We start from the raw sequence: 10,317 nt of genomic DNA, 5'->3' as shown, positions 1-10,317 counted from the left end.
CGTAATCACATTCTTCACAAGCATTTCACTAAACACCTTTTTCGCCAACTCAACTCTCACGACCTTCATATACCCACTCATGACTCACCATCGATGTCCACGCTATTACACTCTTCACTGGAGCATCCCCAAACAACTTCACTACAGCATATAAATCCCCCAACTCAACATACCCCAATACCATTGCATTCCACATAACATCATTCATCACCGGTATCACATCAAAAAACTTCCACGCTTGACTCATCATCCCATTCCTCAAAAACCCCTAGATCATAGTATTCCACGACGCAATATCCCTAAACCCCATCTCCCTGAAAAACATCCAAGCTGCTTTCATATCATCATTGTTCACATAACACAATAACATCGTATTACACGATATAAAATCTGGTTTAGGAATTTCATCAACCACCTTGCGGGCCTCGACAACTTTCCCGGGATTTTTAGCAAACCCTGACAAGATTGAGTTCCAAGTAACAGTAGTCTTATGTGGCATTGATTCAAACACTTTAAGTCCAGAACTTAAATCACCTGATCGAATGTAATTAGTTATCAACTTGTTTGATTCTTTTATTACATTGTCATTATATTTATGTTCATAAGGTGATGTGTGATAATTTATTACATGGGTTTTGTAATGTGGGAGAAATGAGTGTGTTTGGTTTTGTAATAATGTGAATGTTTTGAGGAAAGATGTAAGAATTGAGGTTGTTCCGTATTCACTTGCATTGTCTCTGCACTAGGTCTGCATTGGTAACTATAGTAGACTTCACAATTCAGAGTTCATAAAATAAACCTCATTTCTCTCCTATATAGTAGAAAACATCACTTAATAGTCGGTTAATAGGGACAATATTCACAGTAATACCAAACATCTAAGATATCCAGAAAGACTATCAAAGGATGGAATATTAATGTATTTAAGAACACAGAAATCCAGATCCAGATATAGCAGGCGGAAGCAAACCTTGCAGAGGCTAATAAACTAGAGAACAGCCTTGAATATAATCCAAAGTTTCAAGAAACAACTCTATGACCAAAAAGTCAGGACGCCGAGGCAGAAGGATCTCTGTTTGGTGAGGGGGGAGGGGTGAGTATCAAAATGTTTTATCAAGTTGTCGTCGAAAGGAGGAAAAATTCGGTAATGGAATGAGATACTAGACAACAGCCTTGAATATAATTGATAGGTTCAACAAACTAATACAAACTCTATGACCAATAATTCAGCTCTCTGAGACACAAACCAAAGATTTGTGGATCTCTGTATAGGGAGGGGGAGGGGTTAGAGTGTTTCATCACGTCTTTGTCAAGAGGAGGAATAATCCGGTTATGGAAATTATATCCATGTGCCTACTTTCTTAAAACAAATCCATCAAAAAAAAGAAAACTCATCTGATTTCTCTTTCAATTAAAGGGGTTAGCAACTTGGAAAATTGTCAACATAATACATCTATATTACCCCTTCATCACATTTACCTCAAAAATAGAATGACCTCGGACCAACATATTCTGGACTATTAAACTTATCACTTGCACAACTGAACTCCTACTAAATATCATGTCCAATATGATTATGGATAGTCTTATCTTTGAGTAACAGACTGGTTTCATCAAAGGGAAGACAGTTTCAGAACTATATTAATCAATTCAGAAATCATCAGTGGCCTTAAACATAACAAATAAAATGTTGGTATCTGTTTTTACCAAAATTTGTGGGTTAAATGCTAAGTTCGATTATGTTTATGATTGATTCTACCACGAACCTTGATGAAAAATGAAAATAAATAAAAGTAAATGAGACAGAAAATTGTTGATGCGGAAAACCCGTGAATGGGAAAAAACCGCGGGTGGGAATGTGTACCCAACCAAAATACGATCCACTAATCTTTTGAATATGTGTTTACAAGAGGTTAAATTACGTTACTATGAATACATTTTTTTAGAATGAAGGACAAGATACTCAAAGCAATGTTGATCATGAGTTGAGGTGTTCTTTTTCCTCTTCTCGGGTGTGAGCCGATGTGTGTTTGTATTGATCATACTCATCTTCTTATCCTCTTTCCTTTCCTTCTTTCTCTCCAACCTCCCCTCATTTTTCTCTCATTTGAATTATGGTTGTTAATCGTGGAGATAAGCATACCTATTCTTTCTCCTACTTATCCGGAAGCTGCTAGACCGAGTCTTATTCCCAGGCATTAACCTCTTTGCTTACGTTGTTTACGACGATCTCTTGCTCTTCCCGTCTTGTAGATGTCATGATCTCCTCTCGTCATGTCCAAAATTCCATACATAACAATAGCCCCAGATTTTGTTAATTTATTTAATTAACAAAATTTACCCTCCTGATGCCGTGTTTCACTTTCCAAGCATTAAAGTAATTGTGTAGTCATTCACCTCCTAGATCTGCGTGTAATCTCCTATTGATATGCATGCATTGTCTTTTCATCTCTCCATAAAACTCTTCCCAATGTTTATCACTTAATTATCACGTCTCTATATACACACTTACCCCTTCATTGTTCACTCACCTTTTCCCCAAATCTTAAAAGAAAAATCAACTCAAAACCCTTCTTTTTCCATGGCCAAAAAGAGTGTTCGCAGCTTAGAGAGTCACCATGAATCTCCTCACCCGTCGTCCGAAAGCCCTGAATGGGTCATGACTAACCTCTTGGATTCTCGTGACAGTCAACCAAGTCTTATCAAATCTGAACGATTTGAAGAATTGAAATTGCTTTTTCACTCCGACGTCAATCTCATAGTCCCAGATCCTTCCGTCCGGGCCGATTCCTATAGAGAGGGTTGGGTCTGTTTTTACTTCTATCCCTTTGATGTCAGATTAACCTTCCCTTTTTCGAGGTTTGTTTCTGGAGTGCTTAAGGCACTTAACGTGTCTCCCGGACAGTTGATGCCCTTCGCATGGAGGACGTTGGCTTGTCTTGACGCTATTGAAAATAAGCATAAGTTGAACATTAGCGTTGAAGTAGTGAAGCATTCTTACAGTCTTAAGAAGTTTCACAACTGCAGAGTAGGTTTCACCAATAAAGACACTGAAGATCCCTTGATATTGAACAATGAGACGGTCAATGATCGAAATTGGAAAAAGGACTACGTATTTGTCGAGAAGAAGTCATTAGGGGACGATTCTGATTATCTACTTAAACGTTGGACCAACGGGGGTAATTTTCATGTACTTGTATGCCTTTTATTTGTACACTTGTCATTGATTCTCTATTCATTAGTCCTTATGGTCTAGTAATTCCGTTATCGCTGTTATGTTTCTTATTTTTATATTTTGTCCATATGTTCCTGTTCGTAGTTGTATACACCATGACTTGCTTATTTTTTTCTCAATCGTTTGCATGTAGAATGTGATTTCGAGTTTGATGAAAGTGATGAGGCGACAAAAGCTATTGTAGCTAAGATTCGGGCTCTTCCTGTTTCTGAAAGACTCTGGCCCAATTGTCTTGGTCGGCCCATTCGTAATGCTAGTAGAGTGAATGTAGTTGATTTCATTGTTAACATGAAGAAGACTCAACTAAAAAATGAGGCGGGTACTTCTAGGAAGGCTGGGTCCAAGTCTATTGCTCAAAGGACTAGAGGGAAGTTGGTTGTGTCCTCTGCCACTAAGCCGGCGCATTCAATACAGAGTTTATCTTCTGAGACTCTAGAAAGCCCCAAGAGTGACCATAATATTGAGATGAGTTCAGGACGCATGTATGCCAAAGGTATGCGTCGTGTCTTCTCTTTTATGTCATATTTGTTTCTAGCTTTTTGGATTTACTGTTTATCTTGGATGGAGCCTTGCTTTCTAATTGTAAAGTTTAAGCCTCCCATTATCAAACCTTTGTTAATATCTGGTAAATATTTGTTTAACAAGAGATGTCGTGAAGAGAAGTCTACTGAGACTGGTTCTTCTAAAGCCCCTCTGTTGTCCAGCCCTTTGCTAACCTCTCCTGTTAGCCCTTTAACTAAGAAGGTCCGTGTTAACCCATCCGTGACTACCATTAGCTCTGATGTTCCCATGCCTCTCCTAACTCAAAGTTACTCTGTTCGTGTTGACCCCCACGCCTTTGCACACTTGCTTGATGACTTGGTGCTCCCTCAATCAATGGAGGCACTCTCTGCTAAGGATCTTGAAGACATTCTTAACAACGCAGCAGGCTACTCATTTCACGTAAGTCTGCCTTCACTCCTTTAGATTTGTACTCGTTTTCTCTCTGTTTCATACCTTCTGTAGATATCTATAAACTCATGTTTCTTCCTGTTTCATGTAGACACTTCAAAGTATGTTAGTTGCCCGTGAGGTCTATAACCACAAGATGCAGAAGGCTAAGGAGCTTGCTGAAGAACATCAGTCTTGTGTCAAGAAACTGGAGGCTGCAGAGAGAGTTGCCAAGGAGAGATTGGTGAGCATGAATGACCTTCAAAGGGATTTTGATGAGTTCACAACTAAAGTACAGTCTCTTGAAAACGTCATGCGCTCTGAAGCCGAGAAGGTTGTGCACCAGCAGATTATGAGGACTAGGGTTGACACCATGTTGGAATTTCATAGAGGAGAGTAGAAGACCTGCGACGTGCTCGAGACCGTGAATACTTATAACAAAGACTTTCCAGACGATGCCTTCCCTCTAGACGAGTTTGAGACTCCCAATAAAGAGACTGAGATGATGTCCCCAAAGGATGATTGTCCTAATGAAGAGTAATTTCATATTGTTGCTTTATTTTGTGAACTGTTACTTTTATGGATTTTTGCTTCATACTCTAGTTCTTAAGTTGCTACGTTGAATTCCTATTTCATCTTTCAGACGGGGAATTCTGTTTTATTTTGTCGAATGTTAATCGTAACTTTTGCATCTTTTGAAACGTTATCATTCTGGGTTTTACGTCATATTAATTTTCTGATCTTTTTGTTTGGTTAGATCATTTGATGTTGATTGAATCTTATCGTCAAGACCATATGTATATACCTTCGATGCATGTTTATCTCATAGACTTTCGACGCATGGTCTTTTAGGAGAGAGAATCATCCTAACTTGTTGTTTTAATATATCATTGTTCGTTGTGTTTCACGTAATTGCAAATGTTAATATATGTCGTCATGTTTTATTATAAAAATGTGAGCTTTTGTTGATAAAAATCGTTAATACGTTATTTCGTTAACATACGTTGGTGCATGCACTTGTAGGGTGGTTAAAAGGCCTTATTCCCTCTTGAAACTCGCCATGTCATTTTTAATAATTCCGTAGAATGTCATGTAGATATGTAAGTATTGTGATTATTTGTAATGAACGTCATAGCGCTTTTATTGTCAACTAAATTTGTTAAGTGTGTATGACACTTGCAAACTAGCAAAAATTGTAATCGGGTGATCAGCCCTTCGAGAGTTTTAATTCTATGCAGCTATAGAGTGATGTTGTGAAATTTTATAGAATTAAAGTGCAAATGTGCATAGATTCTACAAGCATAATCTCGTGTATCTTACTCAAGTAATTCATAACTTTGAAAGCATAACCACATTGCATAGTAAAGTAATTCATAACGAATTGAATCATAAAATTGATCTCCCATTGAAGTTCTACCAAAAGCAAACGATAACAAACAACACACAAAGTCATGACAAACACAAACGACAAGCAAAAACTACTTATGTCCTAATCGACTTATTGATCAATAACTTCTAAAATCAGAAACTTAAAAAGATGGGATAGAAAACTTTACACATGATAAAGTTTTAGGTGTAAAGCGTTCCAGGCTCTTGGTACTTGTATTCCATCCATAGTGGACAGTCGGTATGCCCCACGTCCTACGACTGCGTCTATGAGATAAGGCCATTCCCAAGTGTCAGTAAACTTCCTTGTCGTCACGTCCATCGTGTTATGGAATGTCTTCCTTATCACCATATCACCAACACGGAAAGTCCTTATGTAAACATGTTTATTGTAGACATTGGCTACTCTTTATTGATAAGCAGCCACCCTGATCTTTGCCATTTCCTTCAGCTCATCTACTGTGTCCTTATCATGTGATAATTCTGTATTGTTCACGTCATTCGTCAAAAGTCCATATCTTGCCATTGGCACCATGATCTCTGTTGGTAGCACAGCTTCAGTACCATAACTAGACTGTAAGGCGTCTGTCCTGTAGACATCTTTGGAGTTCTTCTATCTGACCACAATACTCAAGGCAATTCTTCAGCCCACTTTCCTTTGCAAGTCAGTCAATCATCTTTTTAAGTTGTTGATTATAATCTTGTTACTTGACCCGGCTTGTCCATTGGCTTGGGGGTATCTTGGCGTCGACTTGATCAAACCAATGTTCCAACGCTTGCAAAATGCTTCTGTCTTGTCACTGATGAATTATGATCCATTGTCACAAATGATTTCAGATGGTACTCCAAACTTGCAAAGAATGTTTCTTTTGATTAATGAAATCACTTCCTTTGACGTCACTTGTTTGAATGCCTCGGCCTCAATCCATTTCGAGAAATAATCGGTCATGGCCAACATAAACACTTTCTGTCCAGGTGCTGGTGGCATTTTTCCCACAATGTCCATTCCCCATTTCATGAAAGGCCAAGATGGGATAGACATATGGAGCTGTTCGAATGATTGATGTATGACGGGTGCATGTCGTTGATAGACGTCACATTTCTTCGCATAGTTTAGGGCATCTTGCCTTAGCGTCGTCCAATAGTATCCCAAGCGTAGAATTTTCAAGGAAAGATTTCTTCTATTAGTATGATTTCCGCATTCACCTTCATGTGTATCTCTTAACACCATGTCTGCTTCATGCCTTTGCAAACACCTTTGCAGCATCCCTGCAGAAGATTTCTTGAATAATTCCCTATCTATGATCGTGAACCTTGACGCCTTCATCCTAAGAACCCTTGCTTCATTGTTGTTGGTCGGCACTGTTCCAAATTATAAGTAATATTTGAACACCTTTATCCAGTCATCTACGTTTTCACTGGTGTTGTCATTGTGTTGATCAAGAGTCATTGTTTATGTCCCACGAGCTAGTCTTTCCATAGCAGGCTTCGTGATGTGGACTACTGGGATGTTGTTGAAGCCTAAGTTCTTGAACACTGCTCCCAATCTAGCCAATGCATCAGCTTGCACATTATTCTCTCTTGGGACCTGTTATATGCTGAAGTTGTCAAAGTGGTTAGTTAATACTTTTGTAATGTCGAGGTAAGCCACCATTTTAGGATCTTTGGCTTCATAGGAGCCCCTGACATGATTGACAATAAGTAACGAATCACACTTAACGTCAAAGTTTTTTATCTTCATTTCTTTAGCAACTGTAAGTCCCATGATTAATGCTTCATACTCGGCCTCATTGTTCGTGGCTTTGAAGTCGCAGCATACCGATTGGGCTATCATATCCCCCTGTGGCGATTTGAGGGCAAGCCTCAATCCTGTTCCATTGATGTTAGATGCTTCGTCTGTATACAGCGTCCACGGCTTCATGTCTACCCTCGAAAGAATTTGCTGAAACTCTTGTTCAGCGTCCGTCATTTGGCTTGGACTGAAATCGGCCACAAAATCAGCCAAAGCTTGTGACTTTATGGCAGTCCTTGTATCGTATATGATGTCATAAGTACTCAGTCGTATTGCCCACTTCGCCATTCTCCCCGTCAAATCCGGTTTGCTTAAGACGTTCCTCAAGGGGAAGTTCGTCATGACATGTATCTTATGTGACTCAAAGTAATGTCTCAATTTAATAGAAGTCATGGCTAATGCAAGTACTAACTTTTCAAGAGATGTGTACCTTGTTTCTACATCTACTAAGCTCTTGCTGACGTAATACACAGGCAATTGGATGCCTTCATCCTCTTTGACAAGAATGCCACTTACTGCATGATCAGTTACTGACAAATACACATACAAATCCTCTCCTTGAATGGGTTTGGAGAGAAATGGTGGTGTAGTCAGATACTTCTTCAAGTCATTCAAGGCAGTCTCATGTTTTTCAGACCATAGGAACCCTTTGTTATTTCTCAACACGTCATAAAAAAGCCTGCACCTGTCCGACGATCGTGAAATGAACCTGTTCAAAGCTGTCATTCTTCCTGTCAGTTTCTGTACTTTCTTGACGTTAGATGGACTTTTTAATTCGAAGATCGCCTTAACTTGTTCTGGACTTGCTTCAATTCCTTTTCTTGTCACCATGTGTCCAAGGAACTTTCCTGACGACACAGCAAAGTTGCATTTGGATGGGTTTAACTTCATGTTGTATGACCTCAGTATACCGAACACTTCTTGAAGATCACGTACATGACTTTCTGCGTTGACAGGACTTGTTGTTAGGTCTCAATATGTTTGTAGAAGGGGGGTTGAATACAAACAATACCGTTTAATCGAATAAAATACGGAATAAAAATGTGAAACAAAATTCAAGTTAAATAAAATTATTATTAAACTTGAAAGGTGTTACAACAACGGTATCGTTTACAAGGGATTAATCTCAAATTAATTATCACAAATCTAGAATAAATTCAACATGAACTTTTTCTATTTTTGCAATAAAAAGATCAAATGCTATAAGCGATTTGAGATTAAGTTATAGGGATTTTGATCCGCTAGATTGTTACACAAGAACAAGATAAATAATTCTAGTGGTTTGGATTTAACTTTACAATCTAGAATTTTGATCTTGAATTTTGATCTTGAATAAAGCAGATGAAAAATGATATGTCTTGCTTTTTGTTTCTGCTTCTCTCTTGACTTGTGTGTTCTGTATGATAATTGCATGAATGTCTTATGCTGCTTCTTTTAATCCAACAGTCGAGTAGAATGTACCGGCATGACAATCTCTTTGAGCTGTCAAGACAATCAGAATGAACTAGCAAGACTTTCGGTATGACTATCAATTGTCATACCGATTGTCATAGTAGTTCAAAATCAGATTGTCTTACTGAATTAATAATAGATTTTAATGTAATAAAAAATCTGATAAGACAATCCTTTTGAATTAGCATGACTTTCGGTATGACTATTGATTGTCATACCGATTGTCATACTAATACAATTAGTTGTCTTTATGAATTAATAACAGATTTTAAATCAATTAAAAACCTGAAAAACTTTAATATTAATTCTGAATTAATTAATCAATTAATTCAATTAATAAAATAAATTAATCTTTGCAGATATAATTTATTCTCTTAATTAAATTATATGACTTAATTAATTAATAGAGAATTAATACTAATGTTGAGCAACATCCATTCTTCTGAATATCTTCTGAAAATCACTGAAATATATGAATCAATTCCACCACTTCAACGTTGACACTCGATGTACTGTCTGGTTCATGAGTGACTAACTTCCGTGACGTTTCTTCATGTCTTGACTTTGATTTTCTTCAGACTAAATCCTTGTAATTAATTGATACCCTGACGAGATCTCTGTCACTTGATTAAATCCACAATCTTGATTTATATCACTGAGGCTTGATCAATTTCTTGAGCTTCTTCCAGTGAATTAAGTCTTCAAGTCTGTAGATGAATAATGTTTCTTAACCCTTTGACAGATGTTACTCTGTGAGATCTCTCTGACGATAGATCCACTATTTACTTATTACATTCTTATTTGAGTTGAGTTAAATCCTCGAATAAACAAATAGGCTATGACATATGCCTTTCAATCTCCCCCTATTTGCTTGTTAGACAATAACAACAAATACCTAGAGGATAACTCAACTAACAAATAAGAAAAAGATATAAACAGTAATGCAAAGTAAATAGCAGAAAAGTTCTGGATTATATTTAATATTTTCCAGATTCCAAAAGAAATTTACAAGTGAATACAAGATAGATGTTCCTCTAGCCTGAACATATAACTACATTAGACTATCTTGATTCATAAAGCTCTAATCATATTACATTGAGTTTTGAGCTAATTGACTTCAATTGTCTTCTCTTCTGACTTCACCTTCTTCTAAATCTTAAAGCAACTCTTTGTCAAAGACACGATCCTTTTCTGAAGTGAAGCTTGCTGGTCTGACTGGTTGAACTTCAACTGACTTCAGCTTATTTTTGATCTGATTGTACCTTTTAATATTCTTTTCACAATAAGCTTGAATCAAATCAGCAGCTTGAGTCTTCAACATGGATGAGTATCCAGCAGTTCTTAAATGATGTTCCATCCAGACCAGATGCTTAGCTGAGTAGTCTTTAAGAGATTGTACATCTAGCTGACAGATTTGAAGACAATCAGACTTAAAGAATCTCACCTGATGAGGATTGTTGACCACTTGAGGACTAGCCCTGCTGGCAAACTCTTTAAGCCTTTCTCGAAGAACTTCATTCAA

The sequence above is a fragment of the Apium graveolens genome, chromosome 4 (assembly GCF_009905375.1).
Source record: "Apium graveolens cultivar Ventura chromosome 4, ASM990537v1, whole genome shotgun sequence".
Taxonomy (NCBI): Eukaryota; Viridiplantae; Streptophyta; class Magnoliopsida; order Apiales; family Apiaceae; genus Apium; species Apium graveolens.
The sequence above is the reverse complement of the archived record's forward strand: the minus strand, read 5'-3'. Positions refer to the sequence as shown.